The sequence below is a fragment of the Pseudophryne corroboree genome, chromosome 9, assembly GCF_028390025.1.
Source record: "Pseudophryne corroboree isolate aPseCor3 chromosome 9, aPseCor3.hap2, whole genome shotgun sequence".
Taxonomy (NCBI): domain Eukaryota; kingdom Metazoa; phylum Chordata; class Amphibia; order Anura; family Myobatrachidae; genus Pseudophryne; species Pseudophryne corroboree.
The window spans coordinates 64,915,485-64,924,482 of record NC_086452.1 but is presented as its reverse complement, the minus strand read 5'-3'; the positions used below and the strand labels follow the sequence as shown (position 1 = coordinate 64,924,482).

Below are 8,998 nucleotides of genomic sequence, written 5' to 3'. Positions count from 1 at the left end.
ATAGTGCAGAGAGACATTCCTGTGTCCAATGAACAAGGAGTTTATAGGACCATTGTATTGTACAGTATACTGTGTATATAAAGACCCCCATAGCCAGACCAGCTCACTTCTCTCCACAAAGGTTTTCCCAGTGATGACTGAGAGCTGGTTTCCAGATAGCGCCTGCGAGTCATTCCCACGTGTGTAAGTTTCTCTGTGGCCATTTCGTTACTCTGTGTGTATGCGATTGTTCTTTTTTTTTGTTATCCTATAAGTGTTTGCCATTTATTCTCTTTGTGTTTATTCTATTTGTGATCGTTCGCTATTGTGTATATTTCTGTTTAGTTATTCTGTTTAGTTATTAATGTTAGGACTGTAGTGTATAAGCTGTAAACTGTTTTTTTCTTTTCCCTTTACTTACTAATATCGTCTATAAAGGTGTTGGAACCTTAGCAAGTAGTGTGTGTTTTACTAGTTATTATATAGGGTTTCTGAGCGTCTCAATCGCTCAAACAGCTTTCATATCATCCAGGTTAATCAGCGTTACATTGTGGTAATATTACAGTACTAAGGTTTACAGCATAAGCATACCCTTTCAGTGTGTTGTTAATAAGGTTTTCTGTGTGTAATTCAGTGAGCGTCAGCGCCGCTCGTATCCGACTCTCGCGGTACAGCGTCCGCTACGCCAATAGCGTAGCATTACGGTACTCGGGCCGCCCATAGCATGCTCAATACTAAGCGTAAGCCGTGAGCGAACGTGCCGCTCGTGCGTCTCGTCCACGGCCTAGCGTATGCTACGCTAAGTGCATACCATTACGGCAACTCGTGCGCCTATTGCGTACATTGTCTATAATAAGTATATAGCTTATGTTAAAAAGGTAAATATTTGACTTTATCACTGTATATGCTGTAGTGTGCCCCCCTCCCATCCTAGCCTCTGTGCTCCCCTCCCCTCCTAGCCCTTACTGTATGTGCGTTATTGTAGCCATAGGCATGCACAACTCATTTAATTAGGGGGTGCACTGCCGGAGGGGGATGTCTAGCACCGCCCAAGGACATGTCTAGCACTAGTTTACATTCAATAAAATCACATGGCTTAATCTAATTTCTCACTAGTTCCTAATAATACAGTAGATATAATACACCCCAGAGAAATAAAATTAAACATAATGGTGTGACCACCGGCCTGTACTGAGTATGAGCCTAAATTCACATTACCCCATACAGTATAAGTGGAAATTCACATTATCCCACACAGTATGAGCCATATTCACATTATCCCCACTGTATGAGCCGAAATTCACATTACACCACACAGTATGAGCCAAATTCACATTACACCACACAGTATGAGCCATATTCACATTATCCCCACTGTATGAGCCGAAATTCACATTACACCACACAGTATGAGCCGAAATTCACATTACACCACACAGTATGAGCCAAATTCACATTACACCACACAGTATGAGCCAAATTCACATTACACCACACAGTATGAGCCAAATTCACATTACACCACACAGTATGAGCCAAATTTTGGGGGTAACTTCATGTATATACTGTATACATGCAGACAGTATATTCCCCATTGCTGGCCCCCTCTCTTTCCCCAGCAGGAGTATGGCAGGCTCCTCAGCTGCAGCACTGAGTGGTGGGTTACTTATTGTCTCAGTCTCTGCTGAACTCTGTCTGCTGAATTCATCCTCCGAGTCCTTCTGAGAGGAACGCTGTGGTGGTGGCGGCACAAAACGGAGAGAGAGCATGCAGGAGAGAGAGCGCATGGGCGGCCATGGGGGAGGACACGCTGCGTGACACCATCACGTCACATTGCGAGGCGGAGCTGGGAGTATGCATTAACGTTAGTGCACCCAATGTGGGCGATGGCCAATAAAGTAATTAATACAGTCATGACTGGGCGGCGGGCGCAGGGGGGTCACAGGAATGAGCTGGAGCACTTGGTGATGACTGTGCTGCAGGCGTGACATGTGGGGGGTGCCAGACATTAGGGGGTGCCTGTGCGCACCAGGCCCCAGGCGCACGCCTATGATTGTAGCTCCCTCCTCCTAGTCTTTATGTACATGTAATGTGTCTTGACTCCCCCATTCCTTATAGTTTGTAGTCTGCTCCCTGGGTGCTTACCTACTCTCATCACTTGGTCCTTTAGGCAGCTTATCGCCTCCTCCATTCTCACGCTCTGGCATCCAGGAATGCAGTATAAATGGACGTGGAGGTGATCTCTTAGGGCAGCCAAGAATAGCTGCTGCAGAGTCCCATGGGTATATATTGTGCGTCTGTTGCGGTGCCTTGAGCCCAGTAGGAAAGTGGAGGAGCTAAGAGAGGCCCCTCCTCCCCATCTGGCCGGGCTGTCCTCATCAGCTGCACTAAGTCTGGGGGGAGGAGTTGTGGGGAGAACGGCTCCTCCTCCAACCCGGCTTGGCAATCGCATCACTGAGGCTACTATTCTGAGGGGAGGAGGCGCCCGAGAGGAGAGAGACTCCTCCCCTCACTCTGGCTGGGACTTCCGTGTATAAATATATATATATATATATATATATATATACAGCGCGGGGCACTGCCTCTGGCGGCAGGCAAAGTGCTGGCGGCGGCTGCAGTATACAATGAGTCAGTGTGACTCGTTGTAATGGCAGCATTTATGGGCCCTTTCACTTCTGCGGGCTGTGGGCCTATTTTCAATGGGGGGCTTGAAGCTGCAGCTCCATCAGCCCCATGGTTAATCCAGCTATGCACAGCCCACAGTTATCACATACCTCCTGAGGTGTCAGTAATCCTTGTGGGCTTCATCTAAATATTTTATTCAATTCACAATATGTGCTTACTATCTTCGGAGTATTAGAGAATTAATATAACTTTTTTTTTTTCTTATTTTTTGGTCAGATAATTATTATTTTTTGTAAATTATTTCAAAATCTAACCAGAACCTTTTTTGCTATATTCCACTTAGCTCACTTTTTATAAAGGAGAACATTTTCTGAAAGCAATTACAGAGCAAGACCATTTTCCTTAATATGTAAGCTGCAGAACTAGGTGATCTGTTAGTTGCTTTTCTTTGTACCCTTGTATGCCTTACTGCCACGTATTGCTAATCGCACAGTGTAACCTATGTAGTGCGCCCAACATGGCTGTCTCGCCTGGTACTCTCTTAGGATAAACAATACATGCAGAGCCGGCCCTAACCAATATGATGCCCTAGGCAAGATTTTTGCTGGTGTCTCTAGCACCACCGCTAGTTCTGCCTCTGTCCCTGCACCCTTTTCCCAGTACCATCACCCCGCACCCATAGCAGTCCTTATTTTGGTGTTCCTATACCCTATAATTTAAAAAGGAACAGTGCGCACATTCGGCGCACAGCCCAAAAAGGGACGTGTTTTTGCTGGCAAGCGGCATGGCCACACAATAGCACCCCCAATTCAAATTATGCCACACAGTACTGCAACTTTATTCACATGATATCATGTGATAGTGTCCCTTATTCACGTTACATCACACAGTAGTACCACTTTACCTTATATACGTTACTCCTCACAGTAGTGCCCCTTATTCATATTACACCACACCATCTTGCTCTTTATTCACATTACACCACAAAATAGTGCCCTTTCTATACGTAACACCACACAGTAGAGCACCTTATACACATAATGCCACACATTAGTAATGCCTTTATACACATAATACCACACAGTAAAGCCTCTAACACATATGACACACATTATTAATGTCCTTATAAACATAATGCACCTTACACATTATGCCAACCTTTATTAATTCCCTTATACACATAATGTCCCTTACACATATGCCAAACATTATTGCACAACCAACCCACCCGCACATAACACTCACACAGCCGCTAACACTGTGACCTCTGCCTCTCCTTGGATACAGATGTCTCCTTATACATCTTGCCTCAATGCGCCATGCAGCAGGAGATGCCTGGAGAGTCAGCTGGCAGCTCTGCTAATGTCGGGTGCCTTTTTTTTATGAAAATACATCTTATTGGCATTGCTATGTGGCTAGGATGCACAAGCAGCTTCTGCCGATTAAAATGATATGCAGCATGCCTATATACTGTGTGCGACTGTGGCTGTATCTGCATATGAAATGCTACACACAGAATATAGGCATGCCACATATCATTTTAATCAGCAGAAGCTGCTGGTACCCCTAGGCATATCAAATGCCCTATGCATAGGGGCGGATCTGAATACATGATTCTGAACTCTCCTAATATTTTTGTCATCCCAAATATGTGTAATTTCTTCATCTTTTGATGAGAGAATTTATTAATAAAATAAAGACAACTTCAATCAAAATATATTTAAAAAATAAATGTCTTTTTTATTTTAAGTAAAATGCTGCCTGTTTTTTCTTCTTCTTCCTCTTCTTCTTTGTCTTCTTATTATTACTATTATTTGTAATTATTATTATTGTTTACTCTGCATAATAAAATAGGCAATTTCGGACTAAGATTGGTCCAGTAATCTTACAAACTTGTCCTATAAGAGGAACAAGATGACATAAGCCTCATGACTCATGAAGTCATCCTTCAGCACTCAGGAGAGGAAAAACCCCCTTGTGGAGGAAACCTCTGGGGACCCATGGCTGAAGGACTGCCCGTCCCTCTAGGCATTAAGAGACTATCCAGAGTTTGCCCAGACCACTCGCCCACCCACTAACCTTGCCTAACCCAGTCATCCCTTCTGTCACATCAAATCTGCTATTCTGACCTTTTACCCGGCCGCAGAAGAACGCACCTACACGTCACTGGTGAGAGAGTGAGAAAAGAGAGCAAAAGATGAATGGGAGTGAGGGGGGTGAAAGGGGGACAGTCATAACCACCATAGCATTCATTTCTGACCTTTAAAGGGATTACAACTGTACAAATGTAGCCATTCTCGTCGTAGCTACATCATATCGCGATTGCGCCTTATTAGGCACGACCGCACCGCGTACGTCTGGACGTCTAAGAAGTGTGTGTGCCCCATACACATGGATGGGAGCGGCAAATGCTGCAGCTCGGCACAGCTAGGCACAGGTCCCAGCAAGCCCGCATCAGCATGCCGGCACTTGGAGAACCACAAGTGTCAGCATGCCCGGACATTAAGGGGCCCTCTGGCACCTGGAGTCCACCTGTAAAGAAAATATTAAAATAAATACAAGACACAGTTTTAAAATAAATTTTATTATTCAGGGTCTTCACCTGGGAGGCGGCGGCCTTTAAGCTCTTTTGCATAGCCGCCGCCTGCCCAGGGCTTCCGGTGTCTTCACCTGGAGGGCGGTGGCCTTTAAGTTCTTTTGCATAGCCACCGCCCATCCAGGACATCCACTGCGTCTTCTATTTTCAGGAGCTCTTCACTGCTCCTCCTCCTCCGTCGGACTGACAGCCGCTGCCTCGCGCTGACTTATATAAGTCAGCCTGAAGGGGCGGGGTGATGACGCCGCGAGCCGAGATTGGCTTGTGTCGGCCATCTTTAATTTAAACAAATGACGCTGTGGCGCCATTTTTTAAATGGGTATCGCTCCGCTGCCAAACTCTGCAGAATGGCAGGCAGGGATCTTGGATCCCTGCCTGCCACCACTGCCACCCGCCACCGCATCACACTGCATCCCGCCGCCCGCATCTCCACCCCGTCCCACCGCATTCGCCTGCAGCCAGTGAGTGATGGCAGCGGATTCAGTGACGGATCCGCTAGCCAATCACATCTGGCATCACTGACAGAGGCGTGCTTTCATGGGTTGAAAGGACGTCCCTGTATGAAAGCGGCACTTTAGTAGGTGCCGCTTTCCATTATATTTTCAATGGGCTTTTATGGCCAAGGCTTGGCCCGCCCCCGTTCCCATTAACAACGGGAGGCACCACTGTCAGTGCCTCCCAAACCCATTCTAGGAGTAAACATGATTCGATTAATGTAAAGGAGATACTTATGACACAGAATATGTGTCATAAGTATCTTTGACTGAGGGTCGACAGCACAAAGGTCGACACACCTTAGGTCGACGTCAATTAGTCGACACACCTTGGGTCGACATGGACAAAAGGTCGACATGGACAAAAGGTCGACAGGAACAATGTCGACATGGAAAAAGGTCGACATGAGTTTTTTATGTTTTTTTTGGTGTCGTTTTCTTCGTAGAGTGACCGGGAACCCCAATTAGTGCACCGCGTCCCCTCGCATGGCTCGCTTCGCTCGCCATGCTTCGGGCATGGTGCCTTAGCTCCGCTACCGCTTAGCTCGGCACACTTTACCGTTCCAATCGTAGTCCACGTGGATCGTTAAGTATGAAAAGGTTAAAAAAAAGAAAAAAATCGTGAAAAACTCATGTCGACCTTTTTCCATGTTGACCTTGTTCCTGTCGACCTTTTGGCCATGTCGACCTTTTGTCCATGTCGACCTAAGGTGTGTTGACCAATTGGCATCGACCTAAGGTGTGTCGACCTTTGTGCTGTCGACCTGGAGTCCGGATACCGTCATAAGTATCTTTGTATTATTTTAATCATTAATGACAGCGGAGGCACTGCCTCCTACCTCCCCTGCCTCCCTGACTGCACGTCCCTGGTGTGCATAGCCGCGTTGAGGGTGCACGTTTACCTCAGATGTAGCCATGACCAGTGTGGCTACATCTGTATATAGTATTGGATTAAAACAAAAGTAATGGTTAAAGCACAATATAATTCTCTTACACCTCTGCACATTAATAAAAATGGATCAGCCTGCAATACTGGCATGCTGGGATTTAGGCAGGCAGAGAGAGAGTAAAGGATTTAATGTGTAACATTACAGGCTCACCAAACAACTCCAAGGAGATGTCATAGGTGCGGCTGCACATAAAGGATTTACCTGTAATTAGGAACATTATAGGCCTATCTAGACAGCGCGCTTCAAATTTCTCCAATGGCCCATTTGCAGGCGCTTGTGGTTGTTAAGTAACGGTGCTGTCCCAGTAGGTGTGAGATTTGTTGTAATCCAATACTATGCTATCCCCAAGGTCATAAGTCATATATTATAATAGTCATTATTATATTATAAAAGTCTGCCGACGATTCAAACTAAGCTGCCCTAGTCTTTGTCCAGTCACTAACCTTCTGCCAGTGTGCTATGCCGTCCCAGGCCTCTGAAGGCATATGTGAGAGACAGCAACAGCACAGCCCTGATATAGGCAGTTGCCATTATGACATCAGCATGACCTCACACACCCCACCAGACCGACCAAAACTGGTCATTTCTGATTTGAGGCCCCTGTTATCTTTTACTTGACTGACCTAAGGGAAGTTAGAGTCATTGTTAAACAATCAATGTATCACAATATTGGAATTTGACGGCAGATAAGAACCACTTGGCCCGTCTAGTCTGCCCCTTTTTTTTTTCTTACCATATATTTATCTCAAACCTTATTTGATCCTTATGTCTTTGTAAGGATATCCTTATGTCTATCCCATGCATGTTTAAATTGCTCTACTGTCTTAGTCTCTACCACCTCTGATAGGAGGCTATTCCACTTGTCCACTACCCTTTCTGTGAAGTAATTTTTCCTCAAATTTCCCCTGAACCTCACCCCTCCAGTCTCAGTGTCTGTCCTCGTGTACTATTGCTTCTCTCTCTCTCTCTCTGTATATATATATATATATATATATACAGTGTTGGACTGGGGCATGATGGGCCCACCATGGAATGCCATTATCCGTTATAGGGGCCTATGTATGGGGGTGGGGACAGAAGAAGAAGCGGTGGGGCCCCAGGCAGCGGGGCCTACTGGGGGTTTGCCCTGTACCCCTGTGGGCCAGTCCAACCCTGAATTCCGGGAGAATCTAGGTATTGCTAATAGACCTTCATCTACAGATCTTGGTAATCAAGTGGGGAGGTAAGGAATCAGAAGCTGCTTCAAGTACCTTGGGCCCTGGTCATGTAGGGCTTTGAAAGGTAGTAAGCCAAACTTGAAAATGATTTGCAATCTTACAGACAGCCAGTGGAGGGAGTATGGGTGTTATGTGGCTGGAACGGGGCTGGTTAGTTAATAGCCTGGCAGCTGTGTTTTGTACCAGCTGTAAGTGGTGCAATTGTTTTGCTGGGAGACCAAGGTAGAGAGCCAGGGGTTAAAGTGGGGGACGGGGTGGAACTGAGTTCCGTCACCTCTGATGATAGGTGGAACTAGTTCCACCTCCTCCACAGACCTGCAAAGTTATTCCAACAGAAAAGCCTGCCCCACCACCCATGTCAATAGATGATGTAGGTAGCAATAGTGTTACTGATAAGCTACTGCCACCTCCCCCTTCCTCAGCTCCTGGCAGCTCCATGGTCCTCCTCCACCTGTGGTCCACCCCTCGAAGAGGAGCAAGCTCTTTGCATGCTAAAGATAAGGTAAGAGGAGGCTGGAGGGACACAGAGACACAGGGAAGCTGCTAGAGGGACACAGGGCATGGAGTTGCTGAAGTGACAGAGGCAAAGATTTGCATTGGGGCACTACTACTGTGGGCATTATGTGCATACAGGGCACTACTGTGTGCATTATGTGTATAAGTGGCACTTCTGTGGGCATTATGTCTATAAGCAGCACTTCTGTGGGCATTATGTGTATATGCAGCACTTCTGTGGGCATTATCTGCAAGGGGCAATATTATTATGGGACTTGTATAAAAGAGGCACTACTGTAGGCACTATGTATAAATGGTACTATTGTGTGGCATAACATGTATAAGGGGTACCACTTAGTGACATAATGTGAATAAGGGGCATTACTATGTGGTATAATATGAATCAGGGGCACTATGTGCGTTGTAATGTGAATAAGATTGTGCTACTGTGTGGTGACATCCCGTCACTGATCGGCGAAGCCCGTTGTAGCCATTCGCAATAGCCCGTTGTAGCCGTCTGACGCGCCAGCGCATTGCGATGCATAGACATGCGCAGTTCAGATCTGATCGCCCGCTGTGCGAAAGCGCACAGCAGTGATCAGATCAGAATTAGTTTTCTTTTGTGGTATAATTATGTGAAAT

General features: G+C 46.1%; 1 long non-coding RNA gene across 1 annotated transcript; it reads right to left on the bottom strand.

The window, feature by feature from the left end:
* Positions 1-4,323: 4,323 nt before the first annotated feature.
* On the bottom strand, positions 4,324-7,120 carry LOC134956682 (uncharacterized). Its single transcript, XR_010186086.1, has 2 exons — positions 7,088-7,120; positions 4,324-4,770 (listed from the first exon to the last, which is right to left on the bottom strand). It is a non-coding gene; the product is annotated as an uncharacterized LOC134956682 (long non-coding RNA).
* Between the last annotated feature and the right edge of the window lie 1,878 nt (positions 7,121-8,998).